Consider the following 22,915-nt stretch of genomic DNA (forward strand, 5'->3'; position numbering starts at 1 on the left):
ACTAAAAGCTGGTTCTTTGAAAAGATAAACAAAATTGATAAACCTTCAGCCAGACCCATCAAGAAAAAGAGGGAGAGGGCTCAAATCAATAATATTAGAAATGAAAAAGAAGTTACAACAGACATTACAGCAATACAAGAGCAGTAAGAGAGTACTACAAGTACCTATACTCCAATAAAATGGACAACCTAGATGGACAAATTCTTAGAAAGGTACAACCTTCTAAGACTGAACCAGGAAGAAGTGGAATATATGAACAGACCAATCACAAATACTGAAATTGAAACTGATTAGAAACTCCCAACAAATAGAAGTCCAGGCCCAGATGGCTTCACAGGCGAATTCTATCAAACACTTAGAGAAGAGTTAACACCTACCCTTCCAAAACTCTTCCAAAAAACTGAAGAGGAAGGAACACTCCCAAGCTCATTCTACGAGGCCACCATTACCCTGATACCAAAACCAGACAAAGAAACCACAAAAAAAGAAAATTACAGGCCAATATCACTGATGAACATAGATGCAAAAATCCTCAACAAAATACTAGCAAACAGAATCCGACAGCACATTAAAAAGATCATACACCATGACCAAGTGGGATTTATCTCAGGGATGCAAGGATTCTTCAATATCTGCAAATCAATCGGTGTGATACACCACACTAACAAAATGAAGAATAAAAAACTTATGATCATCTCAATAGATGCAGAAAAAGCTTTTGACAAAATTCAACACCATTTATGATAAAAATGCCTCAACATAATAAAGGCCATACATGACAAACCCAGAGCAAACATCATACTCAACAATGAAAAGCTGAAAACATTTCCTCTAAGATCAGGAACAAGATAAGGATGTCCACTCTCACCACTTTTATTCAACATAGTTTTGGAAGTCCTAGCCATGGCAATCAGAGAAGAAAAAGAAATAAAAGAATCCAAACTGGAAAGTAAGAAGTAAAACTGTCAGTCTGCAGATGACATGATAGTATATATAGAAAATCTTAATGACGCTACCATAAAACTACTAGAGCTCAGCAATGAATTCAGTAAAGTTGCAGGATAGAAAATTAATATACAGAAATCTCTTGCATTTCTATACACTAACAATAAGAGATCAGAAAGAGAAATTAAGGAAACAATGCCATTTACCATTGCATCAAAAAGCAAAAAATACCTAGGAACAAACATACCTAAGGAGGCAACAGACCTCTACACAGAAAACTATAAGACACTGATGAAAGAAATTGAAGATGACATAAACAGATGGAAAGATATACCACATGCTGTGATTGAAAGAATGCCATCAAAATGAATATACTACCCAAGGCAATCTAGAGATTCAATGCAATCCCTATCAAATTACCAATGACAACTTTCACAGAACTAGAACAAAAACTTTTAATATTGGTATGGAAACAGAAAAGACCCGGAATAGCCAAAGCAATCCTGACAGAGAAAAATGGAGCTGAAGGAATCCGACTCCCTGACTTCAGACTATACTACAAAGCTACAGTAATCAAAACAGTATAGTACTGGCACCAAAACAGAAATGTACATCAATGGGACAAGATAGTAAGCCCAGATATAAACCCACGCACCATGGTCAAAGGAGACAAGAATATACAATGAATGTAAGACAGTCTCTCTTCAGTAAGTGCTGCTGAGAAAACTGGACAGCCACATGTAAAAGAATGAAATTACAATACTCTCTGACCAGCATAAACACACACAAAAAAACTCAAAATGGATTAAAGACCTAAATTTAAGACCATATACTATAAAACACTTAGAGGAAAACATAGGCAGAACACCCTAGGACATAAGTTGCAGCAATATCTTTTTGGGTCCACCTCCTACAGTAATGAAAATGAAAACAAAAACAAATGGAACCTAATTAAACTTAAAAGCCTTTGCACAGCAAAAGAAACCATAAACAAAATGAAAAGTCAACAAACAGAATGGGAGACAATATTTGCCAGAAAATATTTGCCAATGAAGTGACCGACATGGGATTAATCTCCAAAATATACAAACAGCTCATACAGCTTAATGTCAAAAAAACCAATCAAAAAATGGACAGAAAATCTAAATAGACATTTCTCCAAAGAAGACAAACAGATGGCCCAAAAGCACGTGAAAAGATGCTTAACATCACTAATACAATGAGGTATCACCTCATACGAGTTAGAATAGCCATCATCAAAAATTCTACAGGGAGTGGAGTCAAGATGGCGGACTAGAAGGACGCAGAATTCGCGTCTCCTCACAACTAGGGCACCTACCAGGCACCGGTGGGGGACCACAGATACCTAAGGGGACGGGAGGAACCCCCAAGGACTGAGTAGGACGTGGGGTGTGGGGGGAGTGTAAGGGCAGTAGAAGTGGAGGCGGGACCGGACTGGTGCCCCTGAGGGGTGGCTGTGAGAGGGGAAAGGATCCATGCCGAAGTGGGAAACTGGGGGACCACTGGGAGGACAGAGGATCAAAAGGGAGTGTGGCCAAGTTGCCCCTGCCCACTTGGGCCCCTGAAAGCCTGCTGAGATTCTGGGCCTGATCCTCTGCCCACCAAGGCTCCCTCTAGCCACACAGGCCCTGAGGGAGTGGGAAGGAGGGAAGGGGGAGCAAAAGTAAAGGTCGGACCTCTGGGACCGGCACCCCTGAGGGGAGTGGCTGGGGGAGGGGAAGAGTTCCTACACCCAACAGGACCTACCCACAGTTAGAGGTACAGCAGCAATGGGGGAGACCCTGGGGCTGATGGGGGAGGGGCACAGAGGAAAAGAAGGGAATGTGGCCAATGCCTTCCCTGTCCACTTAGGCACCGGGGAGCTTGTTGGGCCCCCAGGCCTAATGCTCTGTCCTCGGAGCCTCCCTCCTGCTACGCAGAGCCCAAGCACCACCCCTACACCCCCACCCAGGACCACACCTCTACACTCGGAGGACCCCTCTGAGACCCCCTCCAATGCACTGGGCCTAAACCCCACCCACACACCCTCACCCAGGGCCCTACCTCCCAACTCCGGAACTCCACACTCCAGAAACCCTCCTTCCAATGTGCAGTCTCTCTCCTTCTGCGCCCCTCTCCTTCTGTGTGCAGGTCCTAAGCATAGGCCCTGCCCCACGCATGAACGTTGCTCCCCCACCAACCTAGGTCCCATCCCACCTTAAGCCCCACCACTAAGTTCCAACCCCGCCTAAACTCCACCCCCACAGGCAAGGCTTTTTATTTTTCTTCTTTTTTTCCCTTTTAGATTGGGGCTCTGTTTTACCCTGTTGATTCATTGCTGTTCATTCTTTTATATTTTTACTTTTCCTATTCTTTTATTTTTCTACTTTTATTTTTTATACTTTCTTATTGCTCCCTCTGTCTGGCTTGTTCCCCACACACACACCTCCCTTTTTTTTTCTTTTTTCTATTGTGGTTTTATTTTACCCTGTTTCAGTGGTTTCAATTATATTTTTTTTCCCTAATATATTTTTTAGCTTTCTAATTTTATTTTGTTTTTATTCCTTGATATTGTACTGCTCCTTTTTTTCTTATTTTTTTGCCACACCATGCAGCTTGCAGGATCTTGGTTCCCAGGACAGAGGTCAGGCCTGAGCTCCTGTGGTGGGAGCTCCAAGCCTAAACAGCTGGGCTAACAGAGAACCTCAGACCACAGGGAATATTCATCAGAGTGAGATCACCCAGAGGTCCTAATCTCAGCACCAAGACCTGGTTCTATCCAACTACCTGCAAACTCCAGTGCTGGACTCCTCAGGGCAAACAACCAGTAAGACAGGAATACAGCCTCATCCATCAAAAAAAAAAAAAAAGAAAAGAAAAAGAAAGAAATGACAAAAAAATATGTTACAAAGAAGCAAGGTAAAAACCTACAAGACCAAATAAATGTAGATGAAATACACAACCTACCTAAAAAAGAATTCAAAGTAATGACAGTAAAGATGATCCAAAATATCAGAAACAGGATGGAGAAAATACAAGAAATATTTAACAAGGATCTAGGACTAAAGGGCAAACAAACAGTGATGAAAAATACAATAACTGAAATTAAAAACACTCTAGAAGGAATCGATAGCAGAAGAACTGAGGCAGAAGAATGGATGAGTGATCTGTAAGAAAAAATGGTGGAAATAACTGTCAGGGAGCAGAATAAAGGAAAAAAATTGAAAAAAATTGAGGAGAGTCTCAGAGAGCTCTGGGACAACATTAAAGGCACCAACATACGAATTATAGGGGTCCCAAAAGAAGAAGAGAAAAAGAAAGGGTCTGAGAAAATATTCCAAAAGATTAGAGTCAAAAACTTCCCTAACATGGGAAAAGAAATAGTCAATCAAGTCAAGGAAGTGCGGAGACTCACATAAAGGATAAACCCAAAGAGAAACATGCCAAGACACGTATTAAACAAACTATCAAAAATTAAATACAAAGAAAAAAAATTAAAAGCAGCAAGGGAAAAGCAACAAAAACATAAGGCTAACAGCTGATCTTTCAGCAGAAACTCTGCAAGCCAGAAGGGACTGGCAGGACATATTTAAAGTGGTGAAACGGAAAAACCTCCAACCAAGATTACTTTATCCAGCAAGGATCTCATTCAGATACGACAGAGAAATTAAATCCTTTACAGACAAGAAAAAGTTAACAGAATTCAGCAACACCACACCAGCTTTACAACAAGTGCTAAAGGAACTTCTCTAGGCAGGAAACACAAGAGAAGGAAAAGACCTACAAAAACAAACCCAAGACAATTAAGAAAATGGTAACAGGAATAGACATATCGATAACTACCTTAAATGTAAATGGATTAAATGCTCCAAGAAAAAGGCACAGACCAGCTGAATGGATACAAAAACAAGACACATATACATGCTGTCTACAAGAGACCCACTTCCGACCTAGGGACACATACAGACGGAAAGTTAGGGGCTGGAAAAGATATTCCATGCAAATGGAAATCAAAAGAAAGCTGGAGAAGCAATTCTCGTATCAGACAAAATAGGCTTTAAAACAAAGACTATTACAAGAGACAAAGAAGGACACTACATAATGATCAAGGGATCGATCCAAGAAGAATCTATAACGATTGTAACTATTTATGCCCCCAACATAGGAGCACCTCAACACATAAGGCAAAGGCTAACTGCCATAAAAGGGGAAATCGACAGTAACACAACCATACTAGGGGACTTTAACTCCCCACCTTCACCAATAGACAGATCATTGAAAATGAAGATAAATAAGGAAACACAAGCTTTAAATGACACATTAGATAAGATGGGCCTAATTGATATTTATATGACCTTCCATCCAAAAACAACAAAATACACTTTCTTCTCAAGTGCTCACAGAACATTCTCCAGGATAGACCATATCTTGGGTCACAAATCAAGCCTTGGTAAATTTAAGAAAACTGAAATCATATCAAGTATCTCTTCCGACCATAACACTATGAGACTAGATATCGATTACAGGAAAAAAAAACTGTAAAAAATACAAACACACGGAGGCTAAACAATACGCTACTAAATAACCAAGAGATCACTGAAGAAATCAAAGAGGAAATCAAAAAATACCTAGAAACAGGGTTTCCCTGGTAGCACAGTGGTTGAGAGTCCGCCTGCCAATGCAGGGGACATGGGTTCATGCCCCGGTCCGGGAAGATCCCACATGCCGCGGAGTGGCTGGGCCCGTGAGCCGTGGCCGCTGAGCCTGCGCGTCTGGAGCCTGTGCTCCATAACAGGAGAGGCCACAACAGTGAGAGGCCCGCGTATCGCAAAAAAACAAAAACAAAAAACAGAAAAAAAAAACAAAAACAAAAATCCTATAAACAAATCACAATGAAAATACGATGACCCAAAACCTATAGGATGCGGCAAAAGCAGTTCTAAGAGGGAAGTTTATAGCAATACAATCCTACCTCAAGAAACAAGAAAAATCTCAAATAAACAACATAACCTTACACCTAAAGTAATCAGGAAAGAAATTATAAAGATCAGATCAGAAATAAATGAAAAAGAAAGGAAGGAAACAACAGCAAAGATCAATAAAACTAAAAGTTGGTTCCTTGAGAAGATAAACAAAATCCATATAAGCATTAGCCAGACTCATCAAGAAGAAAAGGGAGAAGACTCATATCAACAGAATTAGAAATGAAAACGAAATAACAACTGACACTGCAGAAATACAAAGGATCATGAGAGATTACTACAAGCAACTATATGCCAATAAAATGGACAACCTGGAAGAAATGGACAACTTCTTAGGAAAGTATAACCTTCCAGGACTGAACCAGGAAGAAATAAAAAATATAAATACACCAATCACAAGCACTGAAACTGAAACTGTGATTAAAAATCTTCCAACAAACAAAAGCCCAGGACCAGATGGCTTCACAGGCGAATTCTATCAAACATTTAGAGAAGAGCTAACAGCTATCCTTCTCAAACTCTTCCAAAATATAGCAGAGGGAGGAACACTCCCAAATTCATTCTACGAGGCCACCACCATCACCTTGATACCAAAACCAGACAAGGATGTCACAAAGAAAGAAAACTACAGGCCAATATCACTGATGAACATAGATGCAAAAATCCTCAACAAAATACTAGCAAACAGAATCCAACAGCACATTAAAAGGATCATACACCATGATCAACTGGGCTTTATTCCAGGAATGCAAGGATTCTTCAATGTACACAAATCAATCAATGTGATAAACCATATTAACAAACTGAAGGAGAAAAACCATATGATCGTCATCTCAATGGATGCAGACAAAGCTTTCGACAAAATTCAACACCCATTTATGATAAAAACCCTGCAGAAAGTAGGCATAGAGGGAACTTTCCTCAACATAATATAGGCCATATATGACAAACCCACAGCCAACATCATCCTCAATGGTGAAAAATTGAAAGCATTTCCACTAAGATCAGGAAGAAGACAAGGTTGCCCACTCTCACCACTCTTATTCAACATAGTTTTGGAAGTTTTAGCCACAGCGATCAGAGAAGAAAAGGAAATAAAAGGAATCCAAATCGGAAAAGAAGAAGTAAAGCTGTCACTGTTTGCAGATGACATGATACTATACATAGAGAATCCTAAAGATGCTACCAGAAAACTACTAGAGCTAATCAATGAATTTGGTAAAGCTGCAGGATACAAAATTAATGCACAGAAATCTCTGGCATTCCTATGCACTAATGGTGAAAAATCTGAAAGTGAAATCAAGAAAACACTCCCATTTACCATTGCAACAAAACGAATAAAATATCTAGGAATAAACCTACCTAAGGAGACAAAAGACCTGTATGCAGAAAATTATAAGACACTGATGAAAGAAATTAAAGATGATACAAACAGATGGAGAGATATACCAAGTTCTTGGATTGGAAGAATCAACACTGTGAAAATGACTCTATTACCCAAAGCAATCTACAGATTCAATGCAATCCCTATCAAACTACCACCGGCATTTTTCACAGAACTAGAACAAAATATTTCACAATTTGTATGGAAACACAAAAGACCCCAAAGAGCCAAAGCAATCTTGAGAACGAAAAATGAAGCTGGAGGAATCAGGCTCCCTGACTTCAGACTATACTACAAAGCTACAGTAATCAAGACAGTATGGCACTGGCACAAAAACAGAAAGATAGATCAGTGGAACAGGATAGAAAGCCCAGAGATAAACCCACGCACATATGGTCACCTTATCTTTGATAAAAGAGGCAGGAATGTACAGTGGAGAAAGGACAGCCTCTTCAATAAGTGGTGCTGGGAAAACTGGACAGCTACATGTAAAAGTATGAGATTAGATCACTCCCTACCACCATACACAAAAATAAGCTCAAAATGGATTAAAGACCTAAATGTAAGGCCAGAAACTATCAAACTCTTAGAGGAAAACGTAGGCAGAACACTCTATGACATAAATCACAGCAAGATCCTTTGTGACCCACCTCCTAGAGAAATGGAAATAAAAACAAAAATAAACAAATGGGACCTAATGAAACTTCAAAGTTTTTGCACAGCAAAGGAAACCTTAAACAAGATGAAAAGACAACCCTCAGAATGGGAGAAAATATTTGTAAACGAAGCAACTGGCAAAGGATTAATCTCCAAAATATATAAGCAGCTCATGCAGCTCAATATCAAAAAAACAAACAATCCAATCCAAAAATAGGCAGAAGACCTAAATAGACATTTCTCCAAAGAAGATATACAGATTGCCAACAAACATATGAAAGGATGTTCAACATCACTTACCATTAGAGAAATGCAAATCAAAACTACAATGAGTTATCACCTCACAGCAGTCAGAATGGCCATCATCAATAAATCTACAAACAGTAAATGCTGGAGAGGGTGTGGAGAAAAGGGAACCCTCTTGCACTGTTGGTGGGAATGTAAATTGGTACAACCACTATGGAGAAGAGTATGGAGGTTCCTTGAAAAACTACCATATGATCCAGCAATCCCACTCCTGGGCATATATCTGGCAAAACCTAGAATTTGAAAGGATACATGAACCCCAATGTTCACAGCACCTCTATTTACAACAGCCAAGATATGGAAGCAACCTAAATGTCCATCAACAGAGGAATGGATAAAGAAGATGTGGTACATATATACAATGGAATATTACTCAGCCATAAAAAACAATGAAAAAATGCCATGTGCAGGGCTTCCCTGGTGGCACAGTGGTTGAGAGTCCTCCTGCCAATGCAGGGGACGCAGGTTCATGCCCCGGTCCGGGAAGATCCCACATGCCGTGGAGCAGCTGGGCCCATGAGCCATGGTCGCTGGGCCTGCTCGTCCAGAGCCTGTGCTCCACAACGGGAGAGGCCGCGGCGGTGAGAGGCCCGCGTACCACACACAAAAAATAAATAAATAAATGCCGTTTGCAGCAACATGCATGGACCTAGAGATTGTCATACTAAGTGAAATCAGACAGAGAAAGACAAATATGGTATCACTTATATATGGAATCTAAAATAATACAAATGAGCTTATTTACAAAACAGAAATGGACTCACAAACTTCGTAACTTATGGTTACCAAAGGGGAAAGGCTGGGGGTAGGGAGGGATAAATTAGGATTTTAGGATTAACATATACACACTATTATATATAAAATAGATAATCAACAAGGACCTTCTGTATAGCACAGAGAACTCTACTCAATATTCTGTAATAACCTATATGGGATAAGAATTTGAAAAAGAATGGATATATGTATAACTGAGTCACTTTGCTGTACATCTGAAACTAACACAACATTTTAACTCAACTATACTCCAATATAAAATAAAAATTAAATTTAAAACACTGTAGTAGTTTCAGGTGTACAACATAATGATTCAATACATGCATGCATGAAATAGTATTAATGGTAAGATGACCACACATGCTACTAGCGTAGAGCAGACCCCTTTACACCTGTAGTCCCAATGAACTAATTAAAAGCTCCCTATTGTTTGCAAAAGTGTCCTTATTTGGACAATAAATTTTGCAGCCACCTAGCTAGAAGAGATGAGAGACAAGTTTCTATAAGATACAGATGGGATGCCCATGAGGAAGAGGCTGAGCTACCTGCAGGCAGGGACATGAGGGCTCTCAACAGATCCTGGGATTGATCCTGAGAATGAGGCAGTGTGTTTACTGGGCAGAGAGAGAAAGGGAAAGGGCGCTCTGTGTGTGATGGCCAAGGGGCAGGGATCAGCAGGGGCACCGGACCACGGAAGATTCTGATATGTCTGGGCAGCAGGGGAGGGGTGAGGGTTGGAGAAGGCAGTCGGGGGTTCCTGACTGAATCAGGGGGGTTCACGGTAGCTGAATCCTAAAGGCTTCTGTGTGTTGGGCTGGGGAGTCAGAACACATCCTGCTGGTAATGACGACATCACAGCAGATAGTTTAGGTTAGATTTGTGATTTAGAAAAACATGTCTGTTAAAACTTGAATTTCTGAGTATTTACCGATTTGAACCAACTTTTAAAAAATTACATCAGTGTTAGAATTATTGGCACCATTATCTTCACCATCACAATTTTAGAGCTTTTTATTGGATGGTTATTTAGTTCTAGGCATTAGGCAAGGCAGGTTACATACACTGCCTCAATTAATCCTCACAACAGCCTTTTGAAGTTAGCCTTAGATCTGATTCCCATGCACCCGAAATTCTGAGTGGGGGAATCACCAAGAAATGTTCAACCTTCGAAAATAAATAAGCAGTAATTTCAGGTTAGCACATTTAATAACGTTTGCAGAAATGTTTTGATTTTCTCGCTAGTCCTTCCGAAGCCCGGCCAGGAGTCAGGGTTTTCTCAGACGGTTGCCACCTGTCTGTTGACACCAAGGTTATCCTGATAGCCTGCGAGTAGGCTCTATGGATTCCTGTGCTTCCTCAGGAGCTACTTATTCTGTAATTTTAGATGAAACCAGGAGTAAGAAAAGTTGTTTAATAACTGAGGATCCCACAGATAAAGAAGTGAAAGTTTATGCAAAGAACAAAGGAGCCAAATGGAGGTTCAGTTGGACAGGGATGCCCAGCTCCTCTCTCAGTAACTGCTCGTAAACAATAAAGAGCAAGGCCCCCAAGTTAAAGAATGTTTTGGTGCAGGGACTTTGCAGGCAAGGACTCTTGTAAGGAAGCTCTAGAATAATGGGGCTGGGCTAACGTCACCTGTGACTCCACCTGGCATTGTTAGTGACTTCAAAATTTTTTACTTTATAAATTTTTTAAAATTTATAAACTCAACTGCTACGTATTTTCTTAGACTGTTGCCTAACTGTTCATGTTCATGTAATACCCCAAGGTAGGGAGGCATAGCTAACATTTTTCCTCTCGACTGGAATGCATCTTTTGCTTTGTCTTTTTTCCTTAGAAGAAAATTATTTTAATCTAAGCATTATTTAATTACATTCAGATGGCCAATAGACACATGAAAAGATGCTCAACATCACTAATTACTACAGAAATGCAAATCAAAACTACAATGAGGTATCACCTCACACTGGTCAGGATGGCCATTATTAAAAAGTCTACAAATAATAAATGCTGGAGAGGGTGTGGAGAAAAGGGAACCCTCCTGCACTGTTGGTGGGAATGTAAGCTGACACAGCCACTACGGAGAACAGTATGGAGGTTCCTCAGAAAGCGAAAAATAGAATTACCATATGATCCATCAATCCCATTCCTGGGCATATATCCGGACAAAACTATAACTCAAAAAGATACATGCACCCTAGTGTTCACAGCAGCACTATTCACAATAGCCAAGACATGGAAATGACCTAAATGTCCATCAACAGATGAATGGATAAAGAAGATGTGGTGCATATACACAATGGAATACTACTCAACCATAAAAAAGAATGAAATAATGCCATTTGCAGCAACATAGATGGACTGAGAGATTATACTAAAGTTAGACAGAAAGAGAAAGACAAATACCATATGATATCACTTATATGTGGAATCTAAAATATGACACAAATGAACTTATCTATGAAACAGAAACAGACTCAAAGACATAGAGAACAGACTTGTGGCTGCCAAGGGGAAGGGAGGGTGATGGAGGTATGCAGTGGGAGTTTGGGGTTGGTAGATGCAAACTGGTAGATACAGGATGGATAAACAATGAGGTCCTACTGTATAGCACAGGGAACTATATTCAACAGACAAACCATAACAGAAAAGAGAAGAAAAATAAAGAGTATTTGATTTTACCTTACATAATTCCTTATTTAATGCTCTTCCTTTCTTTATATTAATCTAAGTTGTACCTTATCATATTCCTTCTCCCAGAAGAACTTCTTTTAACATTTCTTGCAGAGTCCGCTGTTTTTGTTTGTCTGATAAAATATTTCTCCTATACTTTTGAGGTATAATTTTTGCTGGATATAGAATTCTACACATTACTCTATATAAAATACATAAAAAAACAAGGATCTACTCTATAGCACAGGGAACTATATTCAATATCTTGTAATAACCTATAATGGAAAAGGATCTGAAGCTGTACACCTGAAACTAACACAATATTGTAAATAAACTATAGTTAAATATAAAAAAATGTGTAACTATGTATGGTGGTGATGTTAACTAAACTTATTGTGGTGATCATTTTGCAATATATACAAATATTGAATCACTATACGAAATATAATGCTATACATAAATTATACCTCAATTTAAAAAATAAAGGACAAAATTTGTTTTAATTAAAAAAAAAACGTTACCAGTTTTAAGGAACTGAACCACTGCGTAAATCCAGAAATTTGTGGATGAGGAGGCAGACTCAGAAAGTAAATCCCTTGGTCTGAAAGCAGCCAGGTCTCTGACTTCAAAGCCCTTAACCACTTAAGGAAGCAGGTCACTTGAACATTAGAAAGTAGGAAAATAAAAACAAAGTTTAAGTTAAAAACATAAAGGTTAAGTGAAGAGGAACAAGAGTCAGAAATTCTTTACATTTTAGATTATCTAGTAGCTCCTCCACATAATGGTATGTGAGTTCTTATTATTATTTACTGGTCACGGTCTACAATTACACTGTTTTTAAGGGATGCCACTTAATGATCATTTAATTGAAAGTCCCTGGAGTTACCTGTGGTCATGAGATGTCAACAGACTTGACAGGTCACAGCTGTCTGCAGATCACTCATCTGTGGGTAAGCTACAGCTAGAGACGAGTCACTAGACCAGTATCACGTCCCAGGAAAGAGCGGTGGGATGCTGTGATTTATAATAAGAGAGGGGCTGGGGGTCGAATCAATCACCAGTGGTCAGTGATTTAATCAATTGTGCCTATGTGGTAGGACCTCCAAAACACTCCAAGGAGGGTATTGGGAGAGCTGCTGAGTTGAGGGACACGTGGACATGCTGGGAGAGGGGTCACTCTGAGAGGGACGGAAGCTCCTCGCCCTTTCTAGGCCTTGCCCTACACACCTCTTCCATCTGGCTGCTCCTGAGTTATACCCTTTTATGCTGGATTACCAAATCTAGTTCAGTAAAATCCTTCTCTGAGTCCTGTGAGCCACTCCAGCAAATTAATTGAACTCAAGGAGGGGGTCGTGGGCACCTCTGATTTATGGCTGTTTGTCAAAAGCACTGGTGACAACCTGCACTTATGATTGGCATCTGAAGTGGAGGGGTCAGTCTTGCAGGACTGAACCCTTAACCTGTGGGATCTGATGCTCTCTCCAGCTAGGCAGTTATCATAATTGAGTTAGAGTGTAGGAACCCAGCTGGTGTTGCAGAATGGCTTGATGGGTGGAAAACCCGCCTGCCTGGTGTTAAAGTGAAGTAGTATAACAGAGCATGTTAAAGTGAGGAGACACTGCATTCACTGCGTTAACACAGTTCGCATGCTTTTTTGAAGGACATGTATGACAAGTCTAGGGCCTTTTGGAAAATCTAAATTGATTAGACAAGAAAATAAAGATCACAAACATTTGTAGTTATTCAAGAGAAGAAAGTAAACAAGATGAGAAATCCTTGTGTAGTGAGTCAATATTTTGAAATAGTAATCTCTCTCTTTCCTCCCTCCTCCTCTTGTCCCTTCCTTTCAATTAAATTACCTCATTCTTTACTAATTGAATCAAGGAAGGGATATGACAGCAAGACAGAGAAAAAAGAGCCTCTTCCAGGTTTCTGAGTTTCCAGAAACAAAGCTTTCAGGCATCGCACCAGGGGTTCTAACTATGCAGCTTCTTCTCACCCCTTAGGGGATATTTGAAAGGCGTTGTATACTAGTTGGGGGGTAGGTGTTTTTCACAACAACCCGGGACATTATTCCATCATCTGAAAATAGTGGGTGAGGCCAGGGATGCTAAAGAGCGGGGAAAATCCTGCAGGACAAGGAAGAGCTGACCCCAAGTGCCAAGAGCACCTCTCTTAGAACTCACTGACAGGCAAGGATATGGAGAAACTGGAACCCTGTGCATTCAGCCACTCTGGAAAACAATATAGCAGTTCCTCAAAAATTAAACTTAGAATTACCACATGACCCAGCAATTTTACCTCTGGGTATAGACCCTTCCAAAAATTGAAAGCAGGGACCCAAATAGATACTTGTACAACAGTGTTCATAGCAGAATTATTCATGATAGCCAAAAGGCGGAAACAACCAAAATGTCCATTGTTGCACAAATGTGGTCCATCCATACAATGGAATATTATTCAGCCTTAAAAAGGAAGGACATTCTGACACAGGCTACGACACGGATAAACACTGAAGACATTATGCTGAGTGAAATAAGCCAGACACAAAAGGACACATATTGTACAGTTCCACTTGTATGACGTACTTAAGTCAAATTCATAGCAACACGAAGCAGAATGCCGATTCCCAGGGGCTGGGGGTGGGGAATGGGGAGTTAGTGTTCAACGGGGACAGAATTTCAGTTTGGGATGATGAAAAAGTTCTGGAAATGGAGAGCAGTGATGGTCACACAACAATCGGAATGTACTTAATGCCACTTAAAATTGGTTAAAATGATACATTTTACGTTATATGTATTTTACAATTAAAACAAAACAAAACTCACTCAGTGGCAGAGGAGACCTTGAAAGCAAGTCTTTTATGCCCTGAGGCCCATAAAAAGATTCCTAGGCTGGGAGAAGCAGCAAGGGAGGCCAGCAGGAGAGGCAGGCAGTGATGGGTTTCTGAGAAAGGCCCTGCTCGCTGTTCTTGGGGAATGGTCAAAACCTTCACAGATCTCAGAAGGGGAAACTTGGACCACGCTTCCTGGTACAGCCCTGAGAATGGCAAGAATTTGGAAGAGGGACAAATATGGCTCTGTGCCATGTCTTGGCCACCCCAGGTCTTAGCCTCACAAAATCCCCAGGCCCCAGTGAGTGTACGAGCAGAAGAACAATTGCTGAGTGCCCAAGAGTGGTGGGGAAGTGGCAGAAAGAGGCACAGGAGCTGAGGGCAGGCAGTGCAGGGAGCTGAAGCGACCTCACAGGATTGAATTTATGACCATGAACAGCCCAGGCTGATGGGCAACTCAGTGTCCCCCGAGCACACAGACACTATGAAGGATCAGATGAGTCCCTCCAGTGCCTTGGCTCTGTGTAAGCCTCCCCGGAATCTGCGTGTGACACCAGAAACCGAGAAAGGTCTTGAAGTGACTGAATGAGGGTTTGAAACAGAACCATAGTTGCACCACAAGGTTACATTTATTGCAGCTGAACCTCCAGCCCTACATGCAAAGCCATCCTCACTCCCTCCAGCTCTCTAAAGGTTACGGAGCCACTGGGGGCCTTCAGCAGAACATCCTAATTTTCCACTCGTATGAGGACCTCCACCATTAGTGAGTTCAATCGCTATCACTGTGCTTTTCCTCTGTTCACAAAATGTTTCTGCACCGTGTTGGGTGGAGATGCTTCAGCAGAGCATCCCCCTGCCTACAGAACGCTGCACCCCCAGCCCTTGTCCAAGGCAGCACAGCCCGCCCGGAAGCAGTTTTCCACTGTAGGTGCCTATTTTCTATTTGGGCATGGAGCAAGGAAGTGAGCTGAATGAGTATGATTAAGCTCCTGGCCTGCGATGCTCCCCACATGGTCTCGTTTTTGTTTTTCTTTAAAGGAATGATGTTAAACCCTAGTGGCTCCCCCAAACACCTGGATTTTAGTATCTGAAAATTTAAGATAATTACCGAAACATAATTCCTAATTAATATAGCTTTCATCTGCTCATATCTATTTAATACGATTATTCCCAGTGTTAATTTCAAGTTCTAAATACAGTCTCCTGTAACAGGCGGCTCACATAGAATCCCATCTCTTCATTTCACTAATTCTACTGCAGGTAAGTGTTCCCTGGGCTATTCGGGCAAATCCTTGTAATCCTGGGAATGTGGTCGTTAAGTAACTAACCTCTGGTTGGAAAAAACAAATACCAGTCCTGGTCTTCATCACATTTCAATCCTCTATGGAGCCCAGGTTTGGGCAGTTTCCAGTTTTCTGTGTCTCGAGACTTCAGTCGCCTGTAAGGCTTCTGAATTCTGTCCTCCTGGCACGTCTGCTGTGGGGCATCTCACAGCGCTAGCTCAGCCCACCCCGGCACACTCTCGGGCTTGCTCCCTCTCCCTCTCCCTCTCACCCTGGGAATTAAAGGTATGTGCTCTGCAGTCTCAGTAACCTGGCTTTTAAATGAGACCACAGTACAAAATAATAAATGAGATTTTAAACAATGTTTGAAGTGGGTGCAAGCCACACTGTAGATTTCCAGACGGATATTCTTGCAGAAGCCATTGTGGAAGATGACGAAAGGCAAATGAATCACAGATGAGGGTGAAACAAAAACAAATGAAGTAAGGAAAATGAACAGACACAGATTTTAGAAGTGATTTTCTATTCCTAATTAGGCTTGATACACCATGCTTGGTTACTAGTATGTCTTCATTCATGTCTTTCGACCTTCTTAAAAAAAGAAACAAAGAAGTTACTTCAAGGGACCCCCCCGTTTCAGTTCCGGTGTGTGGCTCAATACATTTACGGCCGGAGTCCGGCAGCCATCACACACCTACGGTAATGCCCGCCTTCTTGGTCACGGGGTGCTGCCTGGATCTCATTTCATTACTCAGGACAATATGACATTCATGTCCACAGCACTCTATGTTGCTCCAGGTCTGAACACGGGCATGGAGTAACCATAAAAGGAATGCATAAGGGGACTACAACACAGAGCTCTGGGAACCCACTGATGGCCAATTTACTAGCCCAGGTAGGCATGACCACTGTAAGCTAGAATAGTACCCCAAATGACAAAGACAGGAGCAAGAGAATGAATAATTACCTAATGGCTGACTGCAGACGCTGATTTGTTTTCATACTTTTAGGCTGAATATATCAGCTTGATGAAAGCTTTGAAAAACCGAGTATAATTCTTCATTAAAATAAAAAGCACAGTGAGTTATGCTTTTAAAAAAGATTAACTTTAGGGAACTAGATATTTTCATGGCTCCACTGATGACTTGCTAATTGACAAAGGGAAAATGCATCTGGCGAGTTCAGAAAGCTGGGGCTGCAACTAGTCTGCTTATTTTAACCAGTCTACTTTCCTATCTGGATGTATGTGTAGAATATGCAAATCAAATAAAATACTTATACTTTACTGTATACATCTGAGTTAAATCGTTGTCCAGATTTGGTTGTCAAAAGTTGACTTTGGAAACTGCTAAAATCCACTTCCGATAATAATGAGGTGATTATCAATTGGGCATGATGAAAACAGCACAGGATTGGGAGGTGTAACACCTATGTGAGAGCCCACTCTCCTATGCTTGTATACTCAACAAACAGTCCTTAGTGTCTTTGGACCTCAATTTCCTTGCTTAAATATGCCAATGGTTAGAATAAAGACTCTTAACTTGGGTTGAGAGGGTCCATGAATCCCCTGAAATTAAACTATTTCGTGTGTATTAGTGTAGAGCCTTTCTCTGAGGAGAGGTGTGGTAGATTAGACACACCAGCAGCAACAACTCTCATCTAAAGGTAGTATGTGATTCCCTGTCCCTGGGTATGGGGTGGCCTTGCAACTTGCCCTGACCAACAGGATGAGGCAGAAGTGATAAGTGATGTTATGTGACTTCTAAACCTTGACCTTGCTGCTTCTGCCCTCGTTCTCCTGGAAGGCTGCCCACCATGTAAACAAGCCCTGGCACCCCAGCTGGCAGCCAGCAACAACCGTTGGGCGTGTGGCTGAGGAGGTCCTGGACCATCCAGTCTCAGTTAAGCTAAGGATGACTGAAGCTGCCTGAGGGATCCCAGATGAAACCAGCCAGCTGGGCCCAGGAAAACAGCAGAATTGTGAGCAAATTAATAGTAGCTGCTTTAAGCCACTAAGTTCTGGAGTGGTCAGTTACACTGTATTATTTAACTATTCCAAGAGCGTATTAAGCTTTTATCGAATTCTCAAGGGTTATGACTTTCTGAATTTGAATTACATTATTTCAAAGGTTATGCTTCCTTGTCTCTGCTCTCTTTTTTAACTATGTCATAGGTATAATTTAACGTGGCAGTCTTGCATTCAAACTGCATTTTAAAGTAAATTTTAGAATTTTTGAACTGAAGAATCAGCAGGTCATTGAGTCTACAGTTCAAAGACGTTTTCTACTTCCCTCTTAAAAAAAAATGTGGAACAGTCCTCAGGCACATCTTACAATCTTCATATTTTTAATGATTAAAGCAATTTCATCTGAAAATTCTATTAATATTTCGGTTTGTTATTGCCAGACCAATGTTTCAACTTATTTAGGACAGCGAGCATTTCCTCCTAAGTGATCTTATTCTTCAATCCCTCTTACCAAACTTTGTCCCATCCTTTCTAAAGTGTAACATAGAGTCTGAGGGAGTGGTCACCTTGTATCTTTACTGCTGACATAACATGGATGAAACGCCATCCCAGCCATGCATGGATTCTACACTTGCTTTTGTTTCTGACAGCCCTCTTCATCATTGGGAATGTTAGCCTCCTTCTGGATTTAGTATTTCTGACTCTTTTCTCACACGTTCTTGGCAGTTTTTTTATATCCATGCTTGTTTTCCCAGATCATCATTCACACTTTACATACACCATTTAAAAATATATCTGATCTCAACAAACAGCTTCCTGCACAAAGAGAGTAAATCTTCTTGGCTACCTCCTTCCTTTTTCTTCTTCTCCTTCCCACCCCAACCCACCCTCGCTTTGGACCATTTACAACTGTAGCATCAGAAGTTCATTTTGAGGACTCTCCCCTGCTTCTTTTTGGAATCTCAGACCAGGGGGTCAAAGTCAAGCTTTTATAATTTCCTGAGATATTTAAAAACTCAAACTAACCGACTGTATGTCTGGCAGTGACCACATCTCTCTGGAATTTTCTGATGGCCAGGTGGCCCTCTTCCAGGATTCCTGTCACTTCTGATTTTCCGTGCAGAGCCTCTGAGGTGGCCAGAATTAGAAGCAGGGTGTTAATCCTCTTCATCACTTCCTCTCCCTTCTGAAAGATGAAATTATCATGTGGGTTAGCGATTCTCAACCTGGCTGCACGCTGGAATCACTAGGGGGCAGGGGCACTTAAAGACAAACAAACCAACGTCTGGGGCCCTACCCTGAGAGATTCTGCTCTCAGGGTAGAATGGGTGGAGCCTGCCTATACATTTTTTTAAAAAGAAGTCTGGGATTATTCTAACATGCAGCCGGGGCTGAGAGCACTAATTGAGGTAAATCATGAATTTATCAGAGGTTCTGAGTTTAGAAAATGAGACATCTGGCAGATGCCGGGATAGCTGAAGCCCCCATCATTGAGAGTCCGAATGCTTCTCTTCCCTAATCCATTAATTTTTAACACAGGCAATCTAGTTCTAGCATGTCTACACAGGACAATGACAACCAGACTATGATATTACTTTCTGATTGTTGATATTAATCTCAACACAGCTCTAACATCTTTAAACAAGATGAAGCTAGACAGCAAAAAGTCCTTTGAAAAGTTCAGAAAATAGTTGGGGACAGTAGCTTTTCTGAAATTCCAAATAAAGATGAGCTACACTGCTGTGGATGGTTTTCCTTACTAGTTAAGAGAGTAGTTTGACAAAGGAAGTGTATTGCAAATGAAAAAATAAAGCAAAATTCTTTTCTCCTTCTTTGATCAATTTTCAGGATGCTAATTCTGTGTTAGTCAAAAGGCAATTGAGATGTCAAATACATTATATTTTTGAAAAATTCTCTCTCACCATACATCGCATATATTACATACTTAGGCTTTAAAATTTTTTTAAAAAATTCTAATTGTTATTATCACCAAGTATGCAAATGCAACTTTTCATGAGGCTATTACTCTTTCACAATGGAAACGACCTTGTTTCTAGTTAGTGGCAGAACTGATTTTGGTGTCATTCACAGAAGTAGGCTAAGTGTCAGCCAAGCTGGGATGCTGAGGCGTGAACAGCAAGTCAATTCTGAAGGAGCATCTTTTCAAAGGACCTACTGAGGGCATAGCTGCATCTTGGCAACCACAGCACACGCTGGGATGGCACAAGCATGATTACGCCAAGTAGGTGGTGTTAGACACTAGAGGCAGGCAGGGGAATTCAGTCTTCTATGAACTAGAGATGACCAAGGGAGAGCAGTTTTCCTGAATGCTTACTGCAGGAATAGAAGCTGTAGAGTCTAGCTCTAACCTGTTCCAAGTTAGCTGTGTAGAAACTGCTTTCTGCGGACAGAAGTCCAGAGGTATGCTCTGTAGAATCTAAAAACAGAAAGGATGAGCAATATTCTCATGCTGAAATACTGCAACTGCTTTCAATCAAGCAGGCCCTTTTGGAATCACATGCATTTTGTCAATAATTCAGTTTTGCAAACATTTTGCAATATGGTATCATCTGACAAACTCTCAATTATGTATATTTCCACTTTCTAAAGAAAGCACATGTAGAAAATGGTGTCAAATAACATGAAAGGGTGTGTTCTGAAACTGTGGACACTAAGAAAACTAGTGTTGCTTCTCTTTCCAACTCTAACTCATGCCACGTTGAGCTAGGATTACAGGAGTTGAAAATAATGCATGAGAAGATGGTGGAATGAAAAAGAAATCTTGACAAAACAAGACAGGGCTAACAGCATAGTGAAAGCAACTGCTACAGGATTTCCTAAAATTGGTGCATGTAACTCAGACCGAGAGTTATTTTAACATCTCTCTCATTTTACTTAGACATACCCAAATACACACAAATATTTCACCATCTACTGCCAAATATCAACAATGAAACCGATGTATACTTTTGTTCTGTATCAGGGCAAGAACTGCAGATACATGCATGAGTGTTTACAGAAGTTTTAAAAACTCTTACGTTGTATTTCTCCTCCTACCGAAATTGTACAGTCTTTCTAAACAACTCTATTGACTTTCCTGGAGAAAAGAGAAGATTCCCACTGCTTCAAATTAAGGTCCACATATTAGCAGACGAATTACTGGTTATGACCAATGGAAGGTAGATTGGCTGTTCCTTCAATTAGAAGTACGTACATTCACTTTATAAATAGTTTGCCATTGGGAGGCAAGCACTTCAGATCTCAGGTGTGTATCCGTGATTAATTTTTCCACCTCTTTCCTTAGTAGGACAGGAAAAAACATACTTCGTACCCTAATGTTTTGATTTTGCAAGGAATACAACCAACCTCCCGATTTCATGGTAAACCAGGAGGCCTTCCTACTTTGGCACAGTTCAGCCAGGACTGCACAAATGACTGGGATCAAAAGAAGACATTCTGCTTCTTCACTTGAACTGAGTGTGAATTAATTTAAAATGTCAAACTTGATTTCGATAAAAGAGACTTGAAAAACAATACTGTTTGGTTAAGAAAGAGGTTAATGAGGAAAATGTAATCCCCACTCAAATGCCATGGAATGCAAAGCCACATTTATTTGCATGTGTGGTAGCTGTAAAAGGTCCAAGGAATTTCGTTTTCAGTGTTTTGAATTGTTTATAATGTATTCTCTTTTTATTCCATCTACTAACAATTCCCAGAAATGATGGAAATCAAAAGATGGAAAAACATAATGGCACTTGGGTTCTAAGAAAATTACCAGTTGCAACATCTGCTCTAGCCACAGTTCATGAAGCAGGTGATTATGGAGACAATAAAGAAAAATGTTAAGTCAGTAAAAATCCCTTGAACCTTGCCAATTCTGTGATAGCGCCTTGAAGTCTGACACTCCAAAACAGTCCATGAAAAATTTTGCAACAAAATTTTCACTACTAATGATGCTCATTTGCAAGCAGAGCTCAGATATTCCAGGCTGTGGGACATAAAACACACTGTACAATTTCTTTGACCTTGTTACGTTTTATTAAAGCATTTACCAAAGTGTCAAATAAAACAAATCTATTATTTAAAAATCAACCCTGGAAAGTCACTGGCTTTTCAACAGACGAGTTTTTCATCACACTTTTAAGTATTTTTCTGCACATTTCAGGGCCAGGAACTGCTTCATTAAGAGCACTGGGTTTCAAAACAACGCCATTTCCCCAGGCTCAGCAGCCAGAGCAGAGCACTGTGCTGGGAGCACCGGCCATCAGTTAACGAGGAGCCAGGCCCTCGCAGACTTGGCAGAAAGTCTGCCCTGTTAAGGTTCAGGCCACAGTTCACCTACTATGGAGCTGCTGCTCTATCGGTTAGGATTACCGTTGCTTAAAGTTTTATTTAATACCTTGATCCATCACCTGAATGGCCTCCTTAGGCTTTCAAATATGGAAGAATGAAAATGAGACAAGAATTAAAGTTTTTATGGCCTCTCCTAATATTTCTATTTCTGGCAAATTCTTTCAGATACAGAGAGTGATACAATTCTACAGTGATGAAATCCCTTCAGAAACCTCTCCTATTTCCCTCCCCCCAAGTTTTCAGGGGACAGGACCGCCTGTAGAGTAACTCCCTGCACCCCTTCCTGACCTAGCCCGTTGGTGCATTTGGAAGAACCACCGGCCTTTTTGGACTAAACCTGGGCTGGGGTGAGAGGTGCAATGTATTAGCCTCTAAAGTCCCAACCACTTCACAGAAATCAATAAACTAATACAGAATTAATATTTTTTGTAAGTTTTAGCAGCATGTCCCTCCTGGGTTCCTGCAGCCAGTCATCACTGCGGCGCTGCCTCTATCTACATCATTGCTGGCGTGTAGCAAGAGGGACTAAAGACCAAGTGCAGTCATTTCCACTCCCACTTCACTGGCCAGAGCAAGTTCACATGATCACACCCAAGTGCAGCAGACGTCTCCTCCTGCAGGGAGGGGGTACGGCGCCTGAGAGCAGTGAGACCAGAGCAACCAAGTCCTTCTGGACAACAATCAGTAAGGGACATATATTCAGTCTTGTCTCTGCTCAGGAAGAACTGCTGAGCCAGAGAATCAGCTCCGGAATAAGAG

This window comes from Phocoena phocoena, chromosome 6 (assembly GCF_963924675.1).
Source record: "Phocoena phocoena chromosome 6, mPhoPho1.1, whole genome shotgun sequence".
Classification (NCBI taxonomy): Eukaryota; Metazoa; Chordata; class Mammalia; order Artiodactyla; family Phocoenidae; genus Phocoena; species Phocoena phocoena.